This window comes from Labeo rohita, chromosome 3 (assembly GCF_022985175.1).
Source record: "Labeo rohita strain BAU-BD-2019 chromosome 3, IGBB_LRoh.1.0, whole genome shotgun sequence".
Lineage (NCBI taxonomy): Eukaryota > Metazoa > Chordata > Actinopteri > Cypriniformes > Cyprinidae > Labeo > Labeo rohita.
This window is the reverse complement of record NC_066871.1, coordinates 20,813,172-20,840,690: the sequence shown is the minus strand read 5'-3', so window position 1 is coordinate 20,840,690 and position 27,519 is coordinate 20,813,172. Positions and strand designations below refer to the sequence as shown.

The 27,519-nt window shown below is 37.6% G+C and overlaps 1 protein-coding gene across 5 annotated transcripts in view; it reads right to left on the bottom strand.

Moving 5' to 3' along the window:
- The window catches only part of lrrc4ba (leucine rich repeat containing 4Ba), a 79,544-nt gene extending 57,600 nt beyond the window's left edge, over nt 1–21,944 (bottom strand). For 3 of the 5 annotated variants that reach the window (XR_007827455.1, XR_007827457.1, XR_007827456.1), the window contains exons 1-2: nt 21,245–21,333; nt 7,926–8,087 (exon numbers count right to left, since the gene is read on the bottom strand). The gene's annotated coding sequence lies outside the window, so the exon portion shown is untranslated. Of the gene's footprint in view, nt 1–7,925; nt 8,088–21,244; nt 21,350–21,773 lie in introns of those variants that run through there. The other 2 variants (XM_051106220.1, XM_051106219.1) reach the window with 2 other exon arrangements.
- Between the last annotated feature and the right edge of the window lie 5,575 nt (nt 21,945–27,519).

Sequence of the window (27,519 nt, the reverse complement as noted above, 5' to 3'; positions counted from 1 at the left end):
TGGCCTCTTTGTATGAGGACACTTATCAAAATAAATATAAGCTGACGCAAAAACACCCTACGTTAAACATACACTACCATTCAAGAGGCTTTTTTTAAGTAGCTAATGCCTTTCTATCATGACAACTCTCTGAGATTTTAGCATGGTAATGTCCATGAAAATGTTAATGTGTTTGGTCTTGCCGGAATAGATCTGCTACATTGCTGCTGCTGTGACAGAGCGAATACGGAGACTTGCTACTGCCAATACATCCACAGACTTGCTGCTGTAAGCATGTAAGAAATACTGCTGCTGCACATATAACATACAGATCACCTCGTAGCAGATCCACACAGGTGGAGCTGGGGAAGGTGGAGGGTTTCTGAAGTGCGTTGCAACTGCTACAGCAAGCACAAGCCGAGTATTTGAATGTTGTGCAGCAAAAAAACAACCACTGTGTGACTAATGACGTCATTAAATCAGACTGAGATGGAACCTATCGGACTGCGCCATCTAGAGTTTCATGACAGAACTTTGGATATCTGTCATGGCAACTCTCAGAGAGTTTATCATGGTAATATACATGACAATGCTGCTGTAAGCATGTTAGAAATACAGTACTGCTGCTGCAAATATAACATATGAAATAACACTTCATATATAACATACATGAAATTACTCTGTAGCAGATCTTTACAAGTGGAGCTGGGGAAGGTGGAGGGTTTCTGAAGTGCACTGCAACTGCTACGGCTAGCATTAGCCGAGTATTTGAATGTTGTGAGCAAGCACATTGGCTGCTGATATAAAAAGCAACCAATCAGCTGCGCCATGTGATTAATGATGTGATTATATCTGACCGAGTTAGAACCTCTTGGTCTGCGCTATATAGAGTTTCATGACAGAGTTGTATGTATTTATTCAGCAAGGACACATTAAATTGGTCACAGACATTTATAATGTTACAACAGATTTCCTTTAAAAAACCCACTAAAAATGTATTATGGTTTACACAAAAACATTAAGCAGCACAACTGTTGAATATTGTCAGTTAAAAAAAATGTTTCTTGAGCGTCTAATCAGCATATTAGAATGATATCTAAAGCATCATGTGACACTAAAGACTGAAGTGCTCACTGCTTAATATTAATATTAATATTAATAACATATCACAATGTTATGTTTTTTTCCTCATTTTTGATCAAATTAATGCAGCTTTGGTGAGAAATATTATATTATGCACAAAATATATGCATAATATAAGAAATCTGCATAATACATTACGCAAATAATAATCAAACAATAAATAAATAAAAATCATCCCGACCCATACTTTTGTGTAAATGCATACAGTAGTTTAAGTCAATGCCTAAGCCAAGGTCTTATTGTGTGTTCACACCAAAAGCGAATTTAATTATTCGTGCAAATGGATTACACACAAAGTCAATGCAAAGATGCACAGTTTTTTATGATCATGATTTTTTTAACAGAAATCTATTGTAAAATTAAAAATGTCTGTGACTTTTGATCAGTTTAATATATCCATGCAGAATAATTACATAAAATGACTTATTAGGTGACGTGATTGCCGTGAATGTGCGATATGCATTTTATGACATTTTTCGTGCAAGTTCCAAAAATTTTAAGTGAAAAATGCATCACGCAAGCCTGTCAGCATAGAGTTGTTGTGTTTTTTTTTTGGCATTTTTCATTTGACAGGACAGTGAACATATGACAGGAAGCAAGGGGGGGGCGGTGGTCCACAACTGCGTCATTTGTTGGCGTGCTGTACTATAAAGTGTTCTCACGGTTAATGGCATATGATGTTGTAACGGACACTAGAGCATTTACGGTAGTTTTGTGGCAGACTGACAACTCGCTCTGCCGTCATCTGTCTCTCTTTATTTTATACATTTCCTTTCTGTTTGTGACCTGAGTTGAATGCATGCTTGCTGTACATTTTTCCTTGCATGATCCCCATGTGTGGATGAGTGTATCGACGCGTGAGGTGTTTTATTAAACTCTGGAAAACTCCATCTTCTCGTCTCCCGTGCATTATTAGCACCACAGTTTTCCTATTTGGGCTGTTGAACATTTCAACTCGTTGTTACAATGTATTGTAGTAATGCTGTCTCTGGTCGTCTAGTCTGTGTGCGTTCATGCGCTCGGAAGGTGTGGCTTTGGATGGCGATTTGCAGGGAAAGTGGGACGTTCGCTTTCAGTTAGCATTTTCCAAGATCTCCTATTGCACCTTTAAAACCTTGTGCAACTAAAGAGATCATTCACACAAATACAATGACAGAATTTGAATTTTGGGTGAACTGTCCCTTTAAACTTCCAGTATTTCTAGTCATTAAGTTTATCTAAAGGATTACTGATTTAAACTACAAATAAAATCTATTGTTGTGATGGGGTCAATTTAAAAACTAGATCTTACTGCTAGAATGTGCAGTATTATGACAAAGTGAGTTGTAAGTCAATCATTATTACTCACTCCTCATGTAACAGATTTGAACAAAATTTCTAATGGGGCCTTTGAAGCTACAGCCACCAAACTCAGTCCTTCAACCTGTTGTGCCTTAGGTTGTCTAACTCTTTTCTAAAGGGCAGTTTTACTAGTGGATAATAAAATATCCCAGAGACTTCCACTGGAAATTTCTGACAGTATTTCCAAGAGCTTTCAAGCCATAGTCGCTTAGGCTGCTGATTCAGTACGCTATATTTTCAAAATCAAGAGACTCACGGTTTTACCTTAAGGCTTGTTCTGCCCCCAAAAACGTTGATGCAACAAAATTATATTTTATGTATACATTATGCAAATAGTAAAAATAATGTGAAACCTTTTAGTATGGTAAAATATTAGCAATTAATCTATTACAATTTGCATCAGTGCATTTAGTTTCTTTTTAAGAATAGAAAACAACAAATATTTAAAAATCTATCTATCTTCTATTAAAAAAAACTTGAGGCCTAAACCACCTTCAGTCCTCAAGGCTTTTTAAACTTTCAGGCGAGACTTTGTTTGTCTTGCCGAACTTTGCTTTTCTAGCTTACTCTATGTTGTTGCTGGGGTAATGCAGCCAAAGTTTTTCTCCGCTTGACTATCTCTGCAATAAAAGAGCTTTTGTGAAGCGAAACACCCCTAGGTTGTGAGACATATATACACGTGCTTCTGGCAAACAATTAATTGGCACTTTGCAGTGCTAAAAGTGTTGATACACTTGATTCCTGTTTGGCTGGGAGGGGAGCAGAGCAGCAGCCATTAATCAGAGTGTCTCTCAGCCATTTACAGAAGCATGTAAACTATCACACTGTTGCAGTGGCGGCGCAGTCGCAGCCTTGCCAGCTCATCTCAGTGATCCGTGTTTCCAGGGCCTTCTGTGAAAACTTACTTCAGCAATTTTGACCACCTCTCTCTCTTTCTCATTCCTCCCGCTCCTGTGATTTCATGTGGCTCTCCAGGCTAGAACTCTGCACATGCAGACGCTGTATGTCTCGGTCAGTGGGGTGCGAATAGATCCTCTTGTGAAATCAATGCTTGTGTCCGCACTTGTGTGTGTGTGCTTGATTTTGTTTTCTGTATAAACATGTTGGTGAGTGTATTTATCTTTAAAGTTTAAAGGGATAGTTCACCCATAAATGAAAATTCTGTTATTATTTACTAACCCTCATGTCTTTCAAAAACTGTATGACTTTTCTTCTATGAAACACAAAAGACATTTTCAAGAATGTCTTACTGTTTTTGTTTTCTTTTTGTCTATGTCCAATGTTGTTTTAGACCCACTGATTTTCATTCTATCGAAGAAACAGTTTGAAACAAAAGGTGAGCAAATGACGTCAGACTTTTTTTGGTTGAACTATCCCTTCAAAAGTAAAGTGTGTCATTTCAGCACCACTAGCAAACAGGACATTAAAAAAAATTGACTGTTTCCAAACAGGTTTCCTAACCACCCTGTCTTTCATTACTGAGAGAAACAGGTAGTATTTATTATAAACGTTTTATTTAAAAAATAAATTATATATATATATATATATATATATATATTTTTTTTTTTTAATCTTTTGACAAACAAACCAGACAGGAAAGTAAGTAGATTAATGTCAGTAAAGTCAAACTTAAAAATGGTGTATTAACATAACATCTGATGTTCATTCATGTGTATTTCATTCTATAACTAGAAGAAAGAGATTGATTCACGTTTGAACCGCTAGAAATTAGGTGCTACAGCAATCTGTCACATTAAAGAGCCCCAAAAATAATATTGTTTGAATTTCTTTCAAAAACGTCAAAATTTGAAAGATGAGACTTTAATACCAAATTGTCAGCGCGTTCAGTTTCCTCTTTACTCTGCAATGTATTTTTCACTGAGTAACGTTCTGTGCTGTGAGAATATAATTGCCTCAGTTCAAGCAGCATGTGAACATCATCTCTTCCTCTTTACTACTAGTTATAGCATGAAATAAATATGAATGAACATTAGTTATGTTGTCTCAGGAAAGATGACAATAAACCATATTCCACTAACGTTAATCTAACTTTCCTGTCTGGTTTGTCTAACCAAAAAGCATGCAGCATTACGATTGGTCGGATTGCCTGTCAATTAAACTCCAAGCGAAAGTTAAATTCCCCTACATTGCAGAAGCCATTTATAGATTGCAATAGGGAAGAAAAGAATGTGAAGAATACATTGCAGAGCAAAGAGGAAACTAACAACACGCCGACAGAAAGGTCAGATCAGGTTACTTCTCTTCTTGTGCAAAGCAAAGTTTCAGCTTTAAAATTCTGCCATTTTGTGGCTCTTTTATGTGTCGTGACAGATCGCTGTAGCACCTCAGTTCAAGCAGCACATGAACCGATCATGTTTTCATATTTTCTATTTAAAGCACGAAATAAACATGAATGAACATCAGACGGTATTTTATTTCAAGCGTGTAAAAATGTCAAAACACAACATTTTTTTTAAGTTCAAGTCCACCAACGTTAATCTTCTTTCGTAACTGGTTTTGTTGGACAAAATCCAGATGGCAGATTCAGTGTTATGACTGGTCGGATCGCCTGTCAGTCAAATTCCTGGCGAAGGGTCAGTTGTGCACATAATTGTGCACATTGTTGAATTAAATTCACAACTTTGGATGGAAACGTAGCTATACACTCTGTTATTTTCCTGTTTAATACCGTATTGTATAAAGCGCTATATAAATAAATGCAACTTGTAGTGTGCTCTGCACAATAAACCGGAATAGAAGGGTTTTAAAGTTTGTTTCGAACACACACTCACACACACACTGGTCCCAGTCTAAGAAGGCCATAAGGCTGCACCCCACACTCTGAGTGACACCATGACTAATACAAACACAGATAAACACCATCTATGACAAACATGATAAGAGTGCGGCGCAAAACTCGCTGACAAACACCCCCAGATCCGCATCCCCATGGAAACGCTGACACATACTGACTGATGGATGTCTCCATGGATACCCGTCACCGTGGAGACAGACACCATGTCTCTCTCAGTGCAGTGCCATCAGAATCAAAGTGAGCGAGTAAAGCAGCAGGGAGGGAGGTGTGGGGAGATGGACATGAACAGAGGAGAGCAGAAGAAAAGCTGCGTTTATCTGACAGCCAATGCTGCAGTGTTTCTTTGGAGGTCTCCTCCCTCATGCGAACCTGTCGGCTTGTTGCACCGTTCTGCAGGTGGACATATTCATCTCTGTCCGTTCTCTTTTCTATCTACCGACTTTCTCATTCAACTCTCTCTCCAGCCCTCCTTGGCCTTCACTTTAGGGGCGTGGCTACTGCCGGGTTGATTTACCACCCGATAGAAAATCAATTAAATTACAGTTTCAGCTTTAGCTTGTACATTTTTCCCAATTGATTATTGGCTATTCAAGTGTCGACAGTCAGCGCTGCATAATGACAACTCAGTCCAAGCATTTCGATTCACTCCGTGTGCTTGTTTTAAAACCTACTAAGCATAGTTAAAAATATAAAGTTTTCATTCAACGAAGATAAGCATGCAAATGAATACAGAAAAACTGTATTTAAACCTAAGACTCGTCATATTCAAAGTAAAAACCTTATCTAGGGCTCAACCATATGGATTATTTTCTGCTGGTCTAGTCAAGGAAGTAGTTTTTACAGTAATTTTCCAATGCCAACATTTTCATCTGCACCTCAATACAACCCTACTAAAAAAGTAATATTTAAAATACATTAATTTCTGACTAATTATAGTCCAAATCAATAACTGCTCGTACTACTTGCGCAAAATGCACATTTCTTAATATTAAGTCTATAATGTTTTAATGTCACTATTAATGAGAATTGTATGATCTTTTAATAATATCAGTCTTTAAATGCAAGATATTTAAAGTGTACCTAAATTATATTTGCAGTAGTTCCACTTTAGCACAATCAAATACACTTCAGTATATCTATAGTTGTACTTCAGCACTACTTCTGCACAATTAAAGTGCATTAAGGACAAAATTAGTTGTTCCATTTTAGCAGACTTTAAGTATACCAGTTTAGTATACCGAACGTACAATTGCACGGTATTTTTATTAAGCATACAAATATGTAAAATGTATTTGTAGTATACTTAGCATGAAATAAATGTATTTAAAATAAATTTGAGTATATTTATTTTTTTAGGGAAGAATCATTAATTGTGACCCTGGACCACAAAACCAGTCAGAAGGGTTAATTTTTTGAAATCTGAATGCTTTCCATTCATGTATGGTTATAATATTTGGTCGAGATACAACTATTTGAAATATATATCTGGAATCTGACGGTGCAAAAAAAATCTAAATATTGAGAAAATCACCTTTAAAGTTGTCCAAATGAAGTTCTTAGCCATGCAAATTACTAATCAAAAATTAAGTTTTGATATATTTACAGTAGGAAATTTACTAAATATCTTAATGGAACATGATCTTTACTTAATATCCTAATGATTTTTGGCATAAAAGAACAATCTATATTTTTGACCCATACAATGTATTATTGGCTATTGCTACAAATACAACTGTGGTTCTTAAGACTGGTTTTGTGGTCCAGGGTCACAATTATTCATTTTTAACAATGTAGTTTCATATTTGGCAGAATTTATTTATTTTTATTAAATTGTCTACAAGTCTACAAAAAGCACACTTTTTTTGTTAAAATTACAATATTTCATTTATTTAAATTAATCATTAATTTATTTAATCATTTAAAAACTACATCTTCTCTTTAATAAAAGGAAAATTTACAACAACCTGGAAATTCTACACAAACACACTTTTGCTGGAAAACAATGAAATATGCAATTCATACCAAAGCTTTCAAAATTATCATAGGGTTGTCATTTTTGCAATTTTTGACAAAAGCTCATCTATGTTTGTCAGTTGGATAACATTGCCTGTGTGACATATCAGCAGAATTTGCAACAATATTGTAGAAGACCAAGTTTTCAAAGTATGAATTGTCTGTATTTTCAGTGGCAAAACTCTCTCACACTGGTCCTGGGCCATCAGGCCATCCTTATTGTTGTGCCCTGTTACCTTTAGACCAACAAATCCAGTCTATTTTTTAAAAACAAAGTGACAGCTGAGTATTTGAGTGAATAATCTGGATTGCAACAGCAGTGCTTCACCAGTCTGCTAATGGCAAGCCATTTTTCATGGCAAACTTAACAATTTTCTTCAACTGAATTTTATTTCCTCTCATATTAACTTTAGCTGCCCACACCACATCTCCAAATGCCCACCCCAGAAAGTCATCTTAGTAACACCATAGCATCGCTCTTTCCCTTCTCTGCTCTCCAGACCCTTCCGAAATCCCTATAGCTCCTGGCAGCCTTCTCTTCAATGTTCTCCCTCCATCATTCTCTCTCCCACACTGGGTGAAATGGAAGCACGCTCTGAGAGCCTGGGGTTGCTATAGTAACAGGCTCACTCACCATCTTGCATGTCACCATCACACGAGCTCCTGACGACCACAGCCCAGCTCCGAGGCTATGTGGCTGGGATGGCTCCATCACTCTGCTCTGGGGATTCAGAATCCCACCTGGGACTCCCTGTCTCTCTCTCAGCGCTGCCACTGCTGCTACATAGGGCTGTATCTACACAGGGAGAGATGACAAGGTCGACCAAATAATTAACGAACGGGCGACTTAATGAAATAAATAAATCCACACGCCTGAGTCAACTCTCTGTAGACTTCCAACACCCACAGCAGGGCTCAATAATAAGCTTTTTTTTTTTCTTTCTGGGCTGGGTCGTTCGAGTCAGATTTTTACTTGCCCTGCCAACATTTACACTGGCACCCTCACAATTAAATAAATAGCTATTTTTAGCCACATATTTTGATATGCATCAGAATATATATGTGTGTCTTCTAATGAAACATATAAGTATTTTGTAACAAAAAAAAAACCTTTATGACAGCATTATGACAGCAAATAAATGTATTTTTAAAATTACTACAACGAAAACCCGTTGAAAAAATAAAGCAAAACAAAAACGAACATTCCAAAAATACAAAAATAAAAGCTAATTCAAAATAATATGAATAAATACTATAATAACGTATAAATAAAAAATACTAAAATAACAATATGTTGCATTCAAATATGGAGCTATACCAGAACGTATAAATAGACAGATAGACAGAGAGACAGAGAGACAGATAGATAGATAGATAGATAGATAGATAGATAGATAGATAGATAGATAAAAATAAAATACATTTTTGGCCTGGGTTTGTTGAGTCAGATTTTTTGAATTATGACAGCGAATAAATAAATCCATATTTCATGGCATAAATAAATAAATAAATAAATAAATAAATAAATAAATAAAACATTTTTCCCTGGGTTGGTCGAGTCAGATTTTTACTTTCATCCTCACAATTAAACAAATTTTAATATGCATCAAAATATAATTAGATTTATCATTATACATATTTTAAGTTTTTTTGTAACAAAAGAACCTGAATTATGACAACAAATAAATAAATCCATTTCTCATGGCATAAATATATAAATAAATATATGTAGTAAGTTAAACATGAAAACTGCATAAAATAAAATAAAATACAACAAAATAAAATAAAATAAAATAAAATTTGCCCTGGGTTGGTCGAGTCAGATTTTTACATCCTCACAGTTAAACAAATAGTTATTTTAGTCACATATTTAGTATGCATCAGAATATATTACATTTTTCATTATGCATATTTTTTTTTTTTTAGTTTTTAACAAAAAAAAAACAAAAAACTCAGTTATAAATAAATCCATCTCTGTGGCAATAAATGCAAAATAAATAAATAAAAATATTAAGTTAAATATAAAAAATAAATAATTTAAATTAAAAATAATAAAAAACTATAAATTTTTCACAATTTTAAACAATGCTTCCAAGACCCTCACTTGTTACATAACATATTTAAACGATCAGAATTCACACCAATGTTTAAAACATCTCAGAAATCCAAATGTTTAAGTTTTCAAGGCATAAAAACACATGTACAAGCTCAACAAATGTAATGTGCAGTGACAGCGCGTCACTGGCCCGATAGGGAAGCTGGCAGTTCCGTCAACTGGCTCAAAACTCTCTTACACTTGCCCCGGGCCATTAGGCCATCCTTATTTGTAGAGGCCTGCACAAGATCACTGAGAAACCCGAGAAAGCGAGAAAGAGAAGTATATGTGTGGGTGAAGGAATAAAGCCAGCACATTCGCATGATGGCACTCTGCATAATCACTCTAAACATGGAGCCAAGGCTCTGATTTATCACAGTAACAGGGCTGACGTCACAACACGGACACTTCTGCCTTGCGCTACCTTGCTCTACCCTTCTCCATCTTTCTTCTTTTGCCCTTCGTTCTCTCCTCTTCTTGTCACAGCACTCTCACCTGAAGACAGGGAAAGTCAAATTTTCACCTCCGCCTTTTCACTTTGATAAACACCTCACTCACTCTTAAATCAGAATAAATGTAAATGAGCAAAGGTGTGAATTTTTTTAATCGAGTCTTTCTCTAATGGACCTATGTATAGCGCATATATATATGGCACTCATAATATTGTTGGAAACATAGAACCAGTTTTTATTATGTTAACAATTCTTCAACCTCTGCATTGTTCTGCTGATGCAGACAGAAAAGTGCTTCTTACTAAAAGTCAATGTGACTAATTCGGAGTAAAACAGGATACTAAACAAGCAGAGATTAAGGATGGGATGGGATTTTATCTATCAGGAATTGATTGGACTGTGAAAAGTGGATGTTGAAATTAAGGATGTGGATGAAAAGTGGATAATATTAAGGTTTTTGAGGAAAACATTCCAGGATTTTTCTCCATAGTGAACTCCAATGGGGATCAACGGGCAGAAGGTACAAATTACAGTTTTTAATGCAGCTTCAAAAGACTCTACACGAGCCCAGCCGAGGAATAAGGGTCTTATCTAGAAAAATAATCTGTCGTTTTCTAAAAACTTCAAAAAGGTAGCGTAGGGTGAAAAACTCCATCTCATTTTCTCCAACTTCAAAATCATCCGACACGTTGTTTTATCTCATTTGTAAAGGGCGTTTGAGTTTCTCTGCACATTTGCTTTGTAACGGTTCTTTCGCCTACGTCACGCGTGACCTTTCCAACGTGATTACTTAATGCGTAAAGTCAAGCTAGTGCAAGATTTGTGGTTAAAAAGTATAACAATTTTTTACATTTTTTTTTTTTTTTTTAAATGGACAATCGTTTCACTAGATAAGACCCTTACTGCTTGGCTGGGATCGTGTAGAGCCCTTTGAAGCTGCACTGAAACTGCAATTTGGACCTTCAACCCCTTGATCCCCATTGAAGTTCACTATATGGAGAAAAATCCTGGAATGTTTTCCTCAAAAACCTTAATTTCTTTTCGACAAATGATACCTTATTGTAATGTGTTACCACTAAAACTTGTTAATTGAAATAAATCTGCAATTAAATAAAAGATGAAAACCTAAAGCTGAAATAAAAATATTTGATGAAATCCTTAAAAGTATAAACGAAAATTCAGGGGAAAAAAAAAGTTTACTAAAACTTAATAACTAAATATAAATATTAAAAACAATAATAAAAATGTGAAAATTACTAACAAATTTAAAAATAAACGCTTATTCAAATTATTAATAAATACTAAAACAGCACACTAAAATAAGACTGTGTTGCATTTAATTATGGAGCCAGACTTGAATCTGATGCCTAAATGGGTAAACAACTTTTTTAAAAATAAGAAAAATAAAATGTTAGAGAAAGTCCATGTTACTAAATTTAATTAAAGAGTACAAATAAACTGAAAAGTCTGGGATCAATAGGACTTGATTTTTATGGTCATTAAAGCTGCATTTATTTGTTCAAAAATACAGAAAAAAACTGTAATATTGCAAAATGTTATTACAATATAAAATATGTCAATATACTTTAAAATATAATTTATTCTTGTGATGCAAAGCTGAATTTTCATCAGCTGTTACTCCAGTCTTAAGTGTCACATGATCCTTCAGAAATCACTGTAATATGCTGATTTATTATTAGAATTATCAATGTCGGAAACAGTTGTGCTGACAAATATTTTATTCAGGATTCTTTGATGAATAACAAGTTAAAGAACAGCATGTATTCCAAATATTATTTTTTCTAACAGTGTAAATCTGTGCTATCACTTTTTATTAATTTAACACATCCTTGGTGATAAAAGTATTAATTTCTTTCAAAAAAAAAAAAAAAAAAAAGAAAGAAAGAATAAAAATGTACTGACCCCAAACTTTTGAACAGTGGTGTATATTGTTAGAAAACCTTTCTAATTTAAATAAATGCTGCTCTTTTTAACCTTTTATTGATCAAAGAATCCTGAAAAAAGTATCACAGGTTCCAAAACATGTTAAGCAGCACAGCTGTTTCCAACATTGACAATAAATCAGCATATTAGAATGATTTCTGAAGGATCATGTGACACTTAAGACTGGAGTAACAGCTGATGAAAATTCAGCTTAGCATCACAGGAATAAATTATATTTTAAAGCATAAACCATTATTTTATATTGTAATAACATTTTGCAATATTTCTGTTTTTTTCTGTGTTTTTTGAACACATAAACGCAGTCTTGATGAGACTTCTTTAAAAAACATTACAAGTCTTACTGATCCCAAACTTTTGAGCGGCAGCGTACATTACAAATAGATTTCTTTTGTGCAACACACAATAAGTAAACAAGAGAATCACAAATATTATTACAATGAGATGCTTTTGATTGCGCTGGCTGCGCATAACAACAAACATACAACAAATTATTTGTGAATTAATGACTCTTCAGTTCTTTTTAATGAGTCAACCAAAAAGACTAAAAAAAATAATCTCCAACTCATTAGTTATCGCTCTGAATCTGTCTAATGAGTCACGCACTAACTAAGTCACAGTGTTCTTCCTCAAGTACTAAGAGAATCATAAATTGAATCTTTAAGGAACCGCCATCATTACGTTCCTTACGACTCCCAGCTTTAACCGTGAAAAACGTGCATAATTCAAGGTCCTTCCTTTGCTTTAGACTCTACTCGCCCACCCCCCCCGGAGGACGGCATTAAGACGGTCCCCAAACGCGCACAAACACACCTCGTGGTGACCACCACTTCACAGTAAATAAACTCTCCCCCAGGGACAGTGTCTACTTAAAGCCTCACGAAAAGCAGCACAGATGAGGCTCTGAATCCGGGACTTCTAATCAGACACCATCATCGTCACCGTGATATACTGTATTCTGGCTGGCCTGCTTTGTAAGACACAGCCGACACGGTCGTTCTCGCAGAGAAAAGCAGGCACGCACACATGCGCGCATCCACAACAGGAAAATCCCCTTAGCCAGAGTCTACACTGCTGCGCCGAGCCCTCCTCCTGCCCCGGCTCACTTATTCCTTCGGTGACCCGAATCAAACTCCTTCCAGATAGTGTGGCTCAATGCGGCGGCACCGCCATAGTGCTTGCCTCGCGAGGTCACTGAAGCCTGAATGCTCTCATTACCAAACTGCCTCTCCAAACACATGAGCTAACCATAGCCTGACCACTTCCATTACCCCAAGTCAGCTTTACTCACACATGATCGAGCCATTGTCTGACCACCCTTACAAGTCAGGCTCTGTCCGTTTAGCCATGAAGTAAGCCGCTCATGACAGTCCCCATTAGGGAATATCAATGCGGCAATCCATTATCTATATAACATCATATTACGGCCGCCTCTACGGTCGCCTTGAAATCGATGACTTACGAACACGGTTGAATCTTAGGTTGACTTGCAGTTGACCTGCCGCTTTTGCCAATATGCGTTAGGATCATGGCTAAAACACTTCTAGATGTACAGTTCTTGGTGTTTTGAGTCAAACATGATGGGCTAAACATAGAGCCATCACTTGCAGTTAGCATTAGTCACGCATGGATAAACCTCAGCATGGCTGCAGTCACTACAAACACATTGCACCGAGTATATGTTCTGAAAGCATCTCGGCCGGCGAGCTTTCTTCAAATAGCCACGCAGAGGCCAGCATCTGTCATGACTCAACTTATTTTATGGAGCGAAAACCCAAAAATACACCATGTGTGACCTTAAAATCCCTCCATGTATTCTGGAACAAAACTAGGATCCTAGGAAATCCGTTTGATTTTTTTCCTAAATTTCATTTTTTCTGTTTTAATTTTTCTGGATTCTATTTTTTTTTTTCGTTTCAAAGTTTTAATGGTTAAATAAAAAAAATATTCATTAAAACACATGTCTAATTAATTCATGAAATCATGAAACTTAGCCTACAGAATTTAACAGTAATTTATTAAAAGATAAAAAAAATAAATAAATAAAAACATTTTACTCAAATTCAGTTTTATTTTGACCAAACTCTGGATTCCATTTAATGGTTTCATTAAATTTTAATAAATCAAAAGCATGTCTAAACTGATTTAAAAATTGAAAAATAAATAAATAAATAAATAAATTTATTATTATTATTGTTCCCAGAAATATTGTGTTTATTATATTTTCATTTTCTGGTGAATCATTTTTCTGGAAAAAATTGTTTTAATAATAATTTTATTAGTAGCAGTAGTACTTTTGATGGGTTGCTGTGAAAATCTCTGTTTCTATTTGTACACTGCCAGTCAAAAGATTTGTCATGTTTTTAAAATAAGTCTCTTCTGCTCACCAAGCCTCCATTTATTTGATCCAAAGTAAAGCAAAAACAGTAACATGTTGGAATATTTTTACTATTTAAAATAACTGTTTTCTATTTGAATATGTTTTAAAATGCCATTTATTCCTCTGATTTTAAAGCTGAATTTTTAGCTTCATTACTCCAGTCACATGATCCTTTAGAAATCATTCTAAAACTCTGATTTGCTGCTCAAAACATATGTATTATTATTATTATTATTATTATTATTATTATTATTGTTGAAAACAGCTGGATAGAATTTTAAGGTTTCTTTGATGAATAGAAAGTCCAGAAGAACAGCATTTATCTGAAATAGAACTTTTTTGTAACATTATAAATGTCTTTATCACCACTTTTGATCAATATAAAGCATCCTTGCGAAATAAAAGTATAAATTTCTATAATTTCTCATGAAATGACTGTCAGAGCAGTTTGAGATTGTTTGTGTGTTAACGTACTCATACATCAAGACAACAGAGGCTGAAAACACAGCGAGCGTCACACAGGCTTCAGTATGCGTGCAGTAAACAAAACGGCACGTCTACGCCATTCATTCACACAAAGACACGCAGAACATGCAGAATTTATATTTAAATAGTCTTTTTGCGGCTTAATATCCACAAACACTAGTCCATAGTTAGTTTTCAAATGTACTAAATAACTTTTGATTTGTCCATCCAAAATGTCTTAAATTCCGTGACATTCTGCGTTATACAGTAAATTCCACTTTTATGACTGGATTCTGCAATTCCGTCTGTGTTTTCTGCATCACCTGCCAACAACAACAGCACCAGCAGTGCTACACACACTTGCACGAACCAAGCCATGAAAATCTGCTAATGTACACATAATCTAAAGTGAGTTAGACTGCTTTATTAACACACGGCTGCCTATTTTGCCTCAAATCCACAAAGACTCATTAATAATCCCTCATGGGCAATTTACTTAACTCGGCACTGGCCATCCGTGCCTACTGTCCGTCTTCGCGAACACGCGATCAAGATGTCCCGCCATCTCCCCTCACACATGACAGACCTCTCGCCCGAGTCCCTCCATGCCTAAAGCCTTTTACCTCCACATGAACGCACTTCCATCGCTCCAGTGGATTTCCAGACCTCGCCACGGGAGACTCGAACGCCACGAACGCTTCCTGCCTGGGGAGACATTTCCACTGTTTCCAATTATGTCACTTCGGGGCTGGATTACGGTATTAATTTTATATCGCTAACCACTGCCATTCCTTACTGACAATTACTCAATAATTAAAGGTCTGACAGTCTTCATTGTTCCCCTGAAGGACCAGCACGCAGGCCTGGACCGGGGAACTCAATCAAAGCAATCATGGCTAATTATGCCGTGGCCCTCTTCCTCCACGCCCCCACTCTGCGGGGAGAACGAAGGAGGCCAGAATCAGCACTATGGATGGGTCAGCGCTCGCACGGCTCAATCCACCTCGTTTATTGGTTTTGAAAGCCGGCCAGAGCATGCAGAACGTTCACCGCGTCATTTCGCCCGTGTCGGCGCAGGCAAGGTGACACGCGATGATTTATACGAAGCCATCTCCATATCGACGTAGGCCCTTGGATTGCTAAGTTAGGCAGTGGTCAATTCAGCAGTCCGGCCATCTCTTCAATGAAGCCTGCAGATGGCCTTCTCACGATCCAGCCGAGAGCGGCGTGTCTTGAATGCCACTAAGACGTTTTGCATGAAACTCTGACTTCTGGCTCGGCAGATCGTTTGAAAGCGGTTCATGCAAAGGAGGCGGCCAAGAAGGGTCATCCTTCTCCCTCGCTTAAACAAGGGGATTTATATTTTATGCGCGGTGCATTAAAATAAGACAGAAGTGTCTCGCACTTGCCATGATGGTGTAACTGTTGTCCCTAGACATCACTTCAGACTTATTCATTACACTTTTATAACTTTGCTCAATGTCATAATTCAGCCAGCCGGTAGACGTAACACGCTGCAAGATGCATTAAACGTCCTGTTCTGGCATAGTGTTATACGGCCTTGAATACAGACTACGAGTGCGGCCGGTGCACCGTAAAGAGGCGTCTGTGCCGTTATCTCTAGGGGAAATCGTCCGGCAATGTAATGGCTTAAAGATTATGGGAGATAAAACTAAAATTCGACACAGGCTATGATTTTTTGGCATCAAAGAAAGGTCTGTGGAAGCACTTAGCCCTCCGACAATGCCTGCTTTTGATAAACCCGCTCTGGACTGAGATGGAGCCTTACAATCAACAATAACGTACTGCAAAATTTCTCTGCATGTCATCAGCCAGATTTTAGCTCCCATGGCACAGGAGCACCAAAGACTAGTGGATGGCTAACATCATCCAACACACTACAAAACCCTCCCACGCCCCTTCTGAATTACAAAAACAGACTTTTATTGTTGTGCAACGGATATTCCAGAAAAAAAAGACTTTGGGTGATGTGTCACCTGGCATGTGCAAGAAGAAGCCTATGAGGCATTTTAGCCCAGTGGAGTGTCTGTGTGTGTGTGTGTGCGTGCACACATGTGTGATCATTTCTGTGAGTCATCTGAATTTCTTGCTAAGAGACAGGTGCGCAGGTGTGTTGAACCATGTCCCATGTGCGAGCGTGTGTTTTTGCTTATCATTGTCATTGTCTACGAGTAAACAAGACAGATTTATGACTCTAATAATTAAAGAGCGTTCCGGTTTAATTAATGCATTACTGTACACATCCATCATTGATTTTTCCTAATGGAAATAGAGGTGAACGAGGGTGAAGTAAAATAAATAAATAAAATTTCCAAATTGAATACATAAAGTTTGCTCCCTGGACATCCAGAGGTTGAATGCTTTATTAAAGGAATATTTCAGGATCGATACAACCCTAGTGAAAAATAAATATATCCTAAAATGTATTTAAAATACATTTATTTCATGCTAAGTATACTACAAATGCATTTACATATAATGTACTTAATAAAATACCCTGCAGTTGTACTTTTAGTATACTAAACCGGTATATTTAAAGTCTGCTAAATTGGAACAACTAATTTTGTACTTAATGCACTTTAATTGTGCCAAAGTAGTTTACTAGTGAAGTTAAGCTCAGCTTCCAGCATTTGTGAGATAATGTTGATTACCAGAAATTATTTTGACTTGAAAAAGCAAAAATTAAGGTTACTGTGAGGCACTGGTGAAGCATAATGAAGGTAAATGAGGCCAATTTTTGAGAAGCAGAATTTTTAGAAGCACAAATGTGATTCTTTTATTTTATAAATGCAGTTACAATAATTAATTCCTTTGACAAAACGTGTGTATTATTTGAGCTATAAAACTGTACAAATCATTTTTACAGTCATTTTGGGTTCCACTGCCCTAGTAAACAAATAATACATTTAAAATAAATGTATTTCAAACTAAGCATAGTTCAAATCTATTAACATATTTACTAACATATCGCTCAAGACTCAGTGATATAAAAATTATAATTAAAATGTATGTGGAGCACTACTTGTGCACAAATGCGCATTTCTTAAAATTAAGCCTAATTTTATTGTAACTACTGATGAGGATTGTATGACCTTGGTCTTTAAATGCAAGATATTTAAAGTGTACCTAATGTATACTTTTAATAGATCCACTTTAGCACACTCAAATATACTTTACTATATCTTTAGTTGGACTTCAGCACTACTTTTGCACAATTAAAGTACATTAAGTACAAAATATTTTGTTCCAATTTAGCAGACTTTAAGTAAACTAGTTTAGTGTACCGAAAGGGCATTTTTATTATGTACATAAATATGTAAATGTATTTGTAGTATACTTAGCATGAAACATTTTAGTATATTTATTTTTACTAGGGTGCATTCTATTGTTATGGTGACAGATTTGTAAAATTGCAGAGTTTACACAATTTTTTTCCCCTCAAACTGAAACATGTTAATAGATCTTGTTTACATCTCTACTAAATTATTTTCAAAATCTGAATGCACATTTCTTAATATCAAGCCTAAAATATATTTTAATGTCACTATGGATAAAGATTGTATGATCTTTAAATAATATCGATCTTTAAATGTAAAATATTTTAAGTGTACCTAAAGTATACTTGCAATAGTTCCACTTCATCACAATCAAATATACTTCATCTTTAGCTGGACTTCAACACTACTTCCACACAATTAAAGTGCATTAAATACAAAATTAGTTGTTCCAATTTAGCAGATTTAAAACCAGTTTAGTATACAAAAATACAACTGCAGGGTATTTTAAAGTAAATAATATGTAAATGTAATTTTAATATACTTAGCATGAAATAAATGCATTTCAAATACACACTAGCATATTTATTTTTCACTAGGGCACTGTAACCCAGATTTTTCTTTTTGTAAAGAAAAAGGCAAAGCAGAAATGAACTGTTAATCAACATTATGCCACAAATGCTGTTGATTGAGATTTAACCTATAGAACCAGGAATATTCCTTTAAATATCTAAAATACGTTTATGAGGTTCAACAACAACAAAACTTTTTAATATTCAAAAATACACAAAAAAAACCTGCCAGTTTCTGGCAGTTTATCCCTCTAATAGATGATCAAGGCTGTAATGTGCAAAGTTATCATGCAACACTATGCAACAGCACCTTGCTCTCCACATGCACATAATCTAATCCCACTAAGGCGGCCGGTTCTGTTCTGCAGCTGCGTCTTGTTTTTCCTTGATGTCAACCGACTTTCATCGCCTGTCTCTAAACCACCTTTTAATCATTATCTAATTATTTAGATCTAGATTTGCCGCAGGCGCCGAGGAGCAACTTGCTGAGTTGCAGCCCTTAAGGGTCTGATTGGAGCAGAAGGGTTGAGGGTGCAACGCTCTCTGTGAACTGCTCCCCAAAGCACGTCTGCGTAAAGCCTTTCTCTCTGACGGCTGATGTCTGTCACCTTTTGACCCACTGAAGTTAAAAGCCCCTTCATACATTTAAAAAAGGCACATGAAACGCAAAACTAAGGTGAGGCATCAAAGGTCGACTAGCGCACACACATAAAAGGTATCATTTTATAAAGGGCCTTTTAGCAAGAGAAGCTTGAAGCTGATGTAAAATAAAACAGATATCATTTATCAGTTAGAACTTCACATGCAATACATCGCACGGTCACAGAGAGGAACGGAGCGTGAACAAAGGCATTTAAATGATTATTCATAAAACTTCATGTCACCTTTAAATTTAACACCTGCGTGTTAAGAGAACCCATTGGAAAATCCACAGCAGGTAAATGGCTCACTTCAAACCATTCAAGAGGCATTAGAGAGTTATTAACGTGCGTTAATTCCAACATGGTGGATGGTTTTTATGAATACAGCCCTCGGTGAATCCAGAGTTTAAAGGGATAGTTCACGCAAAAATTAAAACGCTGTCGGCCTCATGTTGCTTCTAACCTGTATGACTTTTTTCTCCCAGTCACTATTCACTGCACTGCCTTTTATCATACAATGAACGTAAATGGTGACTAAAGTTGTCATTTCCACCTAACACGAACTGCAGCTCTGAGGAGCTCCAAGAACTGAAAAATGTACAATTATTGAGTGTTTATAAACACACGTTATGATTGTGATTGCAGCCATTTTGGCCCAGCGATACCTGGCTTGCAATGTGAAATGTCTCCCTCAAAGCTTGTGTTGAAATAAATTTATTTATGTGATGTGTCATGGCTTACGTTGCCAAGGGAACATATATGATAATGAAAGCACATTTCTGCTCCCTTATATATGCGCTCTGGATGGAGCCTGAGCTCTCTGTAAAAAGCCTCAATCATTCTCGTCCAATATGACAGCATGACTCAAACTCCGCATCATCTGATCACTCACTTTTTACACCATAAACTTAACCTACAACCCATTTACTTCTGAAATGACGTAGCAATAATGTATCATCACTGGCATTTGCTATTACTACACAAAAAACAAAGAGATAAGGCAGAGCTTAGTTCTTCCGTAAATAAGACACAGCACGAGAAACCTGTGTGAAGAATTGCACCCTGTTCCTTCAGCAACAGATGCCCAAGTCATCACCACTCATGTCACACACACACACGCACACACACACACACACACTATCAGAGCGCACAGCACATGCCTATGGGCTCATTTTCTCTCAGCTGAACCACCGCGACAACACATCAGCATTTAAAGCCTTCGTTTCATGTGTCACAGATAACAGCAGTGGATCTTCATTCATTGCGCTTAATCTGTTTGTTTCTTGTTCGCGAGCGGTGGAGCGCTTTAGTGATTTATCACAGGCCACACAGCGCCTTCGTATTTATACCCATAAATTTGGACAAAGCGTCCTCCAAAGTGAAAACACTCAATCATTTACCGAAAATACAACTGTAAGGCAAAGTTTAAAGGCAGCTGATTTAGTATTTGCCACACTGGTTATCGGTAAACCAAGAAACAGCGTGACAAGTAAACTAAAGAAAATGCGCATTGGAGAGCATCCTTGCTTCTACACTCTGACAAATACGCATTCATAGGCCGATATTTACGTGTTATGTAGACAACTCTAAAATTATTACACACATAGGCAGCACTGACTAAAATAGCGGACGTTACGTTTTCAGACTAGTTTTATTAGCCAGTGTGTTTAAAACGAATAACCCTTCATTCCGCGTCTTGCAACCAGCAATCCTATATCCTAAAGTAATCCATCCATAATTTATGACTCTGGGTCACTACATATTGGTGAAAGGTGTCTCGACAGCACCAATTCATTAGTTTACATCGACGCCCGGACACACACGCGTGCGCGCACCCGCGCGCAACTGGACACATACACAGAGACACACACACTGCCGCATTAATTCCTTCGTACTCATATACATACTAAAACAAGGTTTTTGTCATCACAATCGTTAACACAACTGGCAAATAATGGAAAATACAAAAATTAGCCTTTTTAAACGCAGCTGTTTACGAAGGCTATTGATGCACAAATTTCCTAGACTACCGAACGTGCGTACAAAATGTTTGCTTTGCAAGTAGTATTACTATATTTATCCAGTCTTACCTCGTCTATTCTTCCTTTGTTTTTAATCTAAATATATCCTTCAGAAGCTTTGGTGCGGAGTCGATGTCTCCTCTCGCCTGTCTTTCTCCGTCTCCCTAGCTCTCTCTCTGTTCAACCCCCTCTCTCTCCCTCTCTCTCTCTCTCTCTCTTAAATTGATTCACCCTTTCGCAGAGCTAGAAGCACAGCACTGTCTGCCTGTGAGTAGTGGCGGGTCAGATGGAAAAATACACGCAGGAAGAGATAACAGCCAACTTTACCAGAGTACGTCTTTTGATGAAATACATGTAGCATATTAACGTGACCGTAAAACGTGAAGTGTGGTTAAAAGCCAATGGGATGAATTAATTATTATTAGATTGAATCAAATGGCACATTAGCGATATAAGGATTCAATTGTAAAAACCGACAACTTTCGAATATAAAAGTGAACTCTTGTTTGTCAATCAAACCTAACCGTGAACCGAAGACCTTTAAAACTGCATATGATCCTTAAATGTGCTGTTAATAGGCTATAGAAATAACATTTACCTGTCATTTAGAAGCAAAACAAGCAAGTCGACTCTTAAGTGTTTGAAGGCCTCGGTTCGCTTTAGTGATGTGAAGTTTTATATCTGGTTTTGCTTCTTTCTGGTCTTTCTGTATATTCTCTTTTGAACGTTTTACTGTTAAAGTTGACAGTTGAGTAACGATAATCGCGAACGTGTTGCAAGTCCAACTGTACAAAAACGGCTCCATGTTCACGTGTCAAGCTCTTAGCTTCCGGATTTCCACATATGGCCTCTGGCCACCAGGTTGCTAGTGGGCGTTCTCACTACTGGTTGCCTTGACAGCGAATCAGGTTTCTTCCCGCTAAACACAAAAAAAGTTAGAGGCAAAAGACTACATATAATATAAATATAAATTAAATCTGTGCATACAAACAAAAACGAATGAGAAGCAGAGCCTACTTTTTTCATTGAGTATGTTTATCTATGGCTGAGAGAGGAGAATGATCACATGAGCTCTACCGTCTTCTTTCCTATTGGCTGTCGCTCCCGAAAGTCGCTCTTCATTTGCATAAAGTTGAGGGATTCTCAACTTTGTCGCGTTGCTGGACACGCCCCATCCGGTCGCCAACGGTCGCTGTAGCTCGATGTCGCGCTTGTCGCCGGAAATCACCAGCTCTCCATTGAAATGAATGGGATCGTGTCGCTTTGTCGCTGCGTGTCGCTTGTAGTGTGAACGGGGCTGTAGCTCGCTGTCGCTCTTGTAGTCGGAAATCGCCAGTTGTCCATTGAAAAAAATGGGATCATGTCGCTTTGTCACTTCTTGTCGCTTGTAGTGTGAACGGGGCTTAATGAAATCTTTAGAATCGCGTAAAGCCTGCACGATTTTAGCAATCCTATAAGATCATTGCTGATCACACTGTGCGACATGGATCTAATAAACTTGGGTACGACATGCATGTAAACTGTATGATGATGACTATTGACTCGTAGGCTATGACGCACATTACTAAAGAAGAATAAAACGTCATCAGCATGTGCTAGTGGTAAACAAAAATGGCGTAATAAATCATACTTTGGCAGTTGTAGTTTTTATGTGTGCTGAAAAAAAAAGCAGCGAAAGAGGAAGGAATAAGAGCTTGAGGTCAGCCGTTTATGTTTTAGCACCATGTCAGGTAATTTTGATGTCGCATTTTTATTGGCTTGTCAGTAAATGTGGTATCGTGGCAGTACCATGCGCTGATCAGGCTGAATTTCTGGCACTGTCAGAAAATTATTGTAGGCTATCTTTGGTCGCAAGACTGTGACAACGGCCATCTTTGAAACTCTCTCACAGATTAGGAGCCACGATCATAGAAATCACCACGATTGTTTCACGATGCCAATCTTTCGTCTGGGACAGCCAAAAATCGTGTAGTGTGTAGAGGGCTTAAAGCCTTCTACACATTGCATTAAGCCATGCATAAAGATTGGCATTGTGAAACAATCGTGGCGATTTCTGTGATCGTGGTTCCTAATCTGTGGTCCTGTGTCGTACAGTGAGAAAGGTTCAAAGATGGGTGTTATCACGGTCTTGCAATCAAAGCCTACGATCATATTCTGACAGTGTCAGAAATTCAGCCTGATCATCGCATGGTGTGTTTGCTGCCACAATCCATGTTTTACAAAAGTACTAAACAGATTTCAGAACTTCAGTAGGTTGGTATATATTAGTTACTGAAATATGGTTTTTAAATGTAAATTTAAGTTAACCTAAAATGTTGCTACTGCATTTTTACAGTAAAATTCTGGCAACCACAGATGCTAGTTTTTTACTGTAAATTGTAGGCTACAGAATTTTTTTACAGCGTGAAATATTCCTAAATCTATGAAATATTCCTAAATTTCTTCAATCTCTAAAATACATGTTCTTTAGAATCACCTGAGAGGCAGGAAATAGGAAACAAAAAAATGAACTAGAAAAATGTGGAGTGATTACAGCTTCTAGCTACTGATTTGTGTTGCCAAGTCCACTGTTTTACCACGGAATTGGGCTGTTTGTGCTATTATGTTTTTTATTCTGCAGAACATGATTTTGACCAAGGTGGAACTCCCTGAAAAGGAATCTTGACCTCCCAGAAAGTGATTTTTGAGTGATTTTGAAGAGATTTTAATAGTCAGTGTCCCCTTCAACCCTGTTGGGCTAGTTTTGGCCCTGACCCTTGACCCTTTTGATTGACAGGAGATTGACTGACAGGCGATCTGACCAATCATAACACCAAATCTAAACAAACCAGACAGGAGAGTAGATTAATGTCAACAAACTTGAAAAATAGTGTGCATTGACATCTTTCAGGGCTCAATGCTTACTTTTCTTTTCAGAAGCACTTAACTTAAAAAATTTAGAAGCACGGTCAAAACTTTAGGAGCTCCTTCTAATCAATAATCAAAAAATCTTATCAAAGATTAGTCTTCCCATTACGAGGTAATATTTGACTCCTTAAAGTGATTTAGAAGGGAATTTTGTTTTTACCTCTGTAATGCATTTTTCTAACTTCATTAAAAGTATGTCATCTTTTATGTCAAATTAAAAAAAATATCTATATATTTGTATTATGTTTTCTATAAATATTAATTTTTATAATTTTATAAGCTTTTTTAAAGTTTCTAATTAAAACAAGAGAATAAGAACAAGTAGAATAAGAAGTTACCAATCAAACGTAATCAGTATTAACAAAATTAATTTGTACTACAAAGGTGGCACAGAAGAACACAAAAGTGGCTTGTAGGTGCATTTACATGTTTAATGAGGCTCAGAGGTGGCATGAGTGCAATCAAATTCATAAATTCATGTTAAGATTAATGTTTTAAATATAAAATTTTGAATATAGAAATATTAAATGATTTAAATAACTGAAAAGATACTTTAAAAATGAATCTAAAACTGCTAGTAGGTGGTGGCAAGTCACTGATTCAGTCTTTAATTACTGAACCATTCATTCATTTGATTCGTTCAAACGACTGATTCATTCAGAAATAAAGCGACTGTCTTTATAAATGGAAAATTGAGTCATTGACTCACTAGATTTGTTTAAAAACGCATGTTCATTCATAAACGAAACACCACTGTGTTTGAATGAAGATGCGAAGTGGCTCAGTTGTGACTTGTTTCAGTAGAGTATACAGTAGAGCAAAATTAGGCAATAGTGTTATAGTCAGACAATGTAAATCAGTATCTCATTAACAAACTCCCTTAAAAATCATTAAAAGCTGTCACTCATCTTAGTTCATCTTGATCTCACAAAGTTCCATTATAATCAACAAAGCTCTCTACACTGCACAATAAATCTCTTATTTACACTCTCTCCACACTTTGTTTATGAAAGGATTCGTGAGATGTGTCTGTGATACATTACTCAACATTGCAAAAACACGTAGAAACCTTTGAAGCTCCACTCAGCACAAACACAAATATGCTAATCGGGTCAGTTGCACTGGTGCTCCTAAATATTTTTTCATAGATGTACACAGTAGTTTTCGGTCGCACTTTAGAGCCCTGTCTTTCCACAGGTGGAACAAGGTACCTTCTGATGTCCATTCATGTTTATTTCGTACTGTAACTGGTACAGAAGAAAAGATGATCGGTTCACATGCCTCCTGAACTGACATGCCACAGTGATCTGTCACGACCCGTTAAAGAGCTACAAAACAGTATGTATTTGTTAGAATTTCTTAAATTACCAAATTTGAGAGCTCCACAATGTATTTTTTTTTCACTGTGAGAAGGTGTGTTGCATCAGAGTGTCAGGTCATTGCGAAGGCTCAACTGGGCTGGTTTTGTTATGCAGACCTGGCAACCCTATTACTGTTGCTCTACTCAACTCACAACCCTGTTCCAGTATGTGTGTTGCCTGAGATTGATGCACTGGCCTCTTTTAAAACTATTTTTGTCAGTCTTGCCAAATTTAGTTCGAAATGTAAGTTACTCACAATTTACTTACTGTTAATTGAACTATTTCTTCTACTTGCTCTGAGTACCTGAAGCCGAATCACTCGCTCGAATCACAATATCGTCCTTTCATAAAGGTCTGTGCAATAAGAGAGACAACCACATATGTAGATCTTGTAACTAAAGGGACAATTACTTATTTAATGAGCAGTGGCGCAGGTGAATGTCACTCAGACCGTATTTCATGCTCCTCACATCAGAACGCACAGGACGTGTCAATCAATCGATGCACTCTATGGTAGAGACAGACATCTGTCCTTTCATCGACACGAGACAGGCCTGCTAATGCATAAGAATTCCCTGCTCGGCTTCACACTTTGTGTATTTGTGTAGGAGTGATATTTGCGTGTGTGAGGTACAGAACGCATGTGCGCGGCCACAGCGCTTAGCTTTGGATGTTACGTTGGCATAGCAACGCCGAGTCGCATACAGTAGCCGAATCCGCCCCCCACTCGCTCGGCACCCAGCATCTGGCTTTAAAACGCTTCCACCGCGCACCTTTTCTTACCAATTTAGAGTGAGGTTGCACGATAAATAATTGTGAGGGATATCGCTCGATACACGGGGGCGTGACAACTTGAGTTGGTTCTTGTAGGAATTGGGGGGGTAAATGAGGTGTGAGAGGGGGAGGGAGAGGTCAGTGGAGGAGAGAGAGGGATGAGGGATATCAGATGGCTGATTAGCACTGAATTGATAACATTCTAAATTCAGACACTAGGAATCCGTCACTGCCTCACTCTTGATCCGCTTTTAACTCTGCATGTTGCTCGCAATAAACGTCTGAGAGATGAGATTGCGGCTGACTTTACCTCCCTTTACCCCTCTTTTTTTTCTCAGGACGGATATGGAACACAGCTGCTGTGTCTTTCAGCCCTACAATGATATTCGCATTTGGCTATTCGGCTTCCTCGAAGGGGCTTGTACGGTCCAGTGGCCAATCCCGGCACCCTCGCAATCGGCGTGCCCCCGGACGAACTGTCTTCACCTCACTTTCGTCCTCCCCTCCTCCGTCGCTCTCTGCGGCGCACTCGCTCCACTGACATCACATCTATACCATTAGCACCCTCGCTCTCTTTGAATACCCCCGCCCCCCTTCCCTTCCTGCCTTTTGCCCCCGAACTGCGCTCAATGCAGTAGTAGAGGAGGCATTGTTCACAGCCCACAGCTCAACCCTGGAATTCTACACCAGTAGGCTCTCTCTCTCTCTCCTCTCTCGTCCAGCTTCAGCATCCTGCTCCTTCTTCCTCTCCCTCCCTCTCTCTCTCTATTAAATTTCCAGTCACACAACAGTGCAGTGGATATCCCTCCCTCCCTCCGGTTTTCTCTCTCTCTCTCTCCTCTTTCCAATCTCCTCCTCTCTCCCACAGATACCCTCCTATGTTGAAATCTTCCTGGATCTCTGTATGTCTCCCTGTTGACTGCTCTCTCTCCGAGTCAAAGCCCTCAATCTCCATTGATTAAGACTGCAAGCTGTCCCCCTCCTCATTTACAATCGCCTCATCTCTTCCGCTTTCACCCCAATTAAAACAAAACCTTTCTCTAGTTTAGTTCCCCCCTCTACACACACGCACACTCACTTGCACTTATCCGGCATGGCATTCGTGTCTGCGCAGTGTGTGTGTATTTTGACCATGTGGACTGTGTTTTTCTCGGTAGCCTAATTCTCCCTCTTTTCGGTCTCTCTCGCGGGGGCTGAGATGTGACTGATTATGTGGACACCACAGGCCATTAAATGAACAGTGATGCGGGCCGGCTGGAGGATTAATGCAGTTCGCATGATGAAGACAGAACACTATAGGTC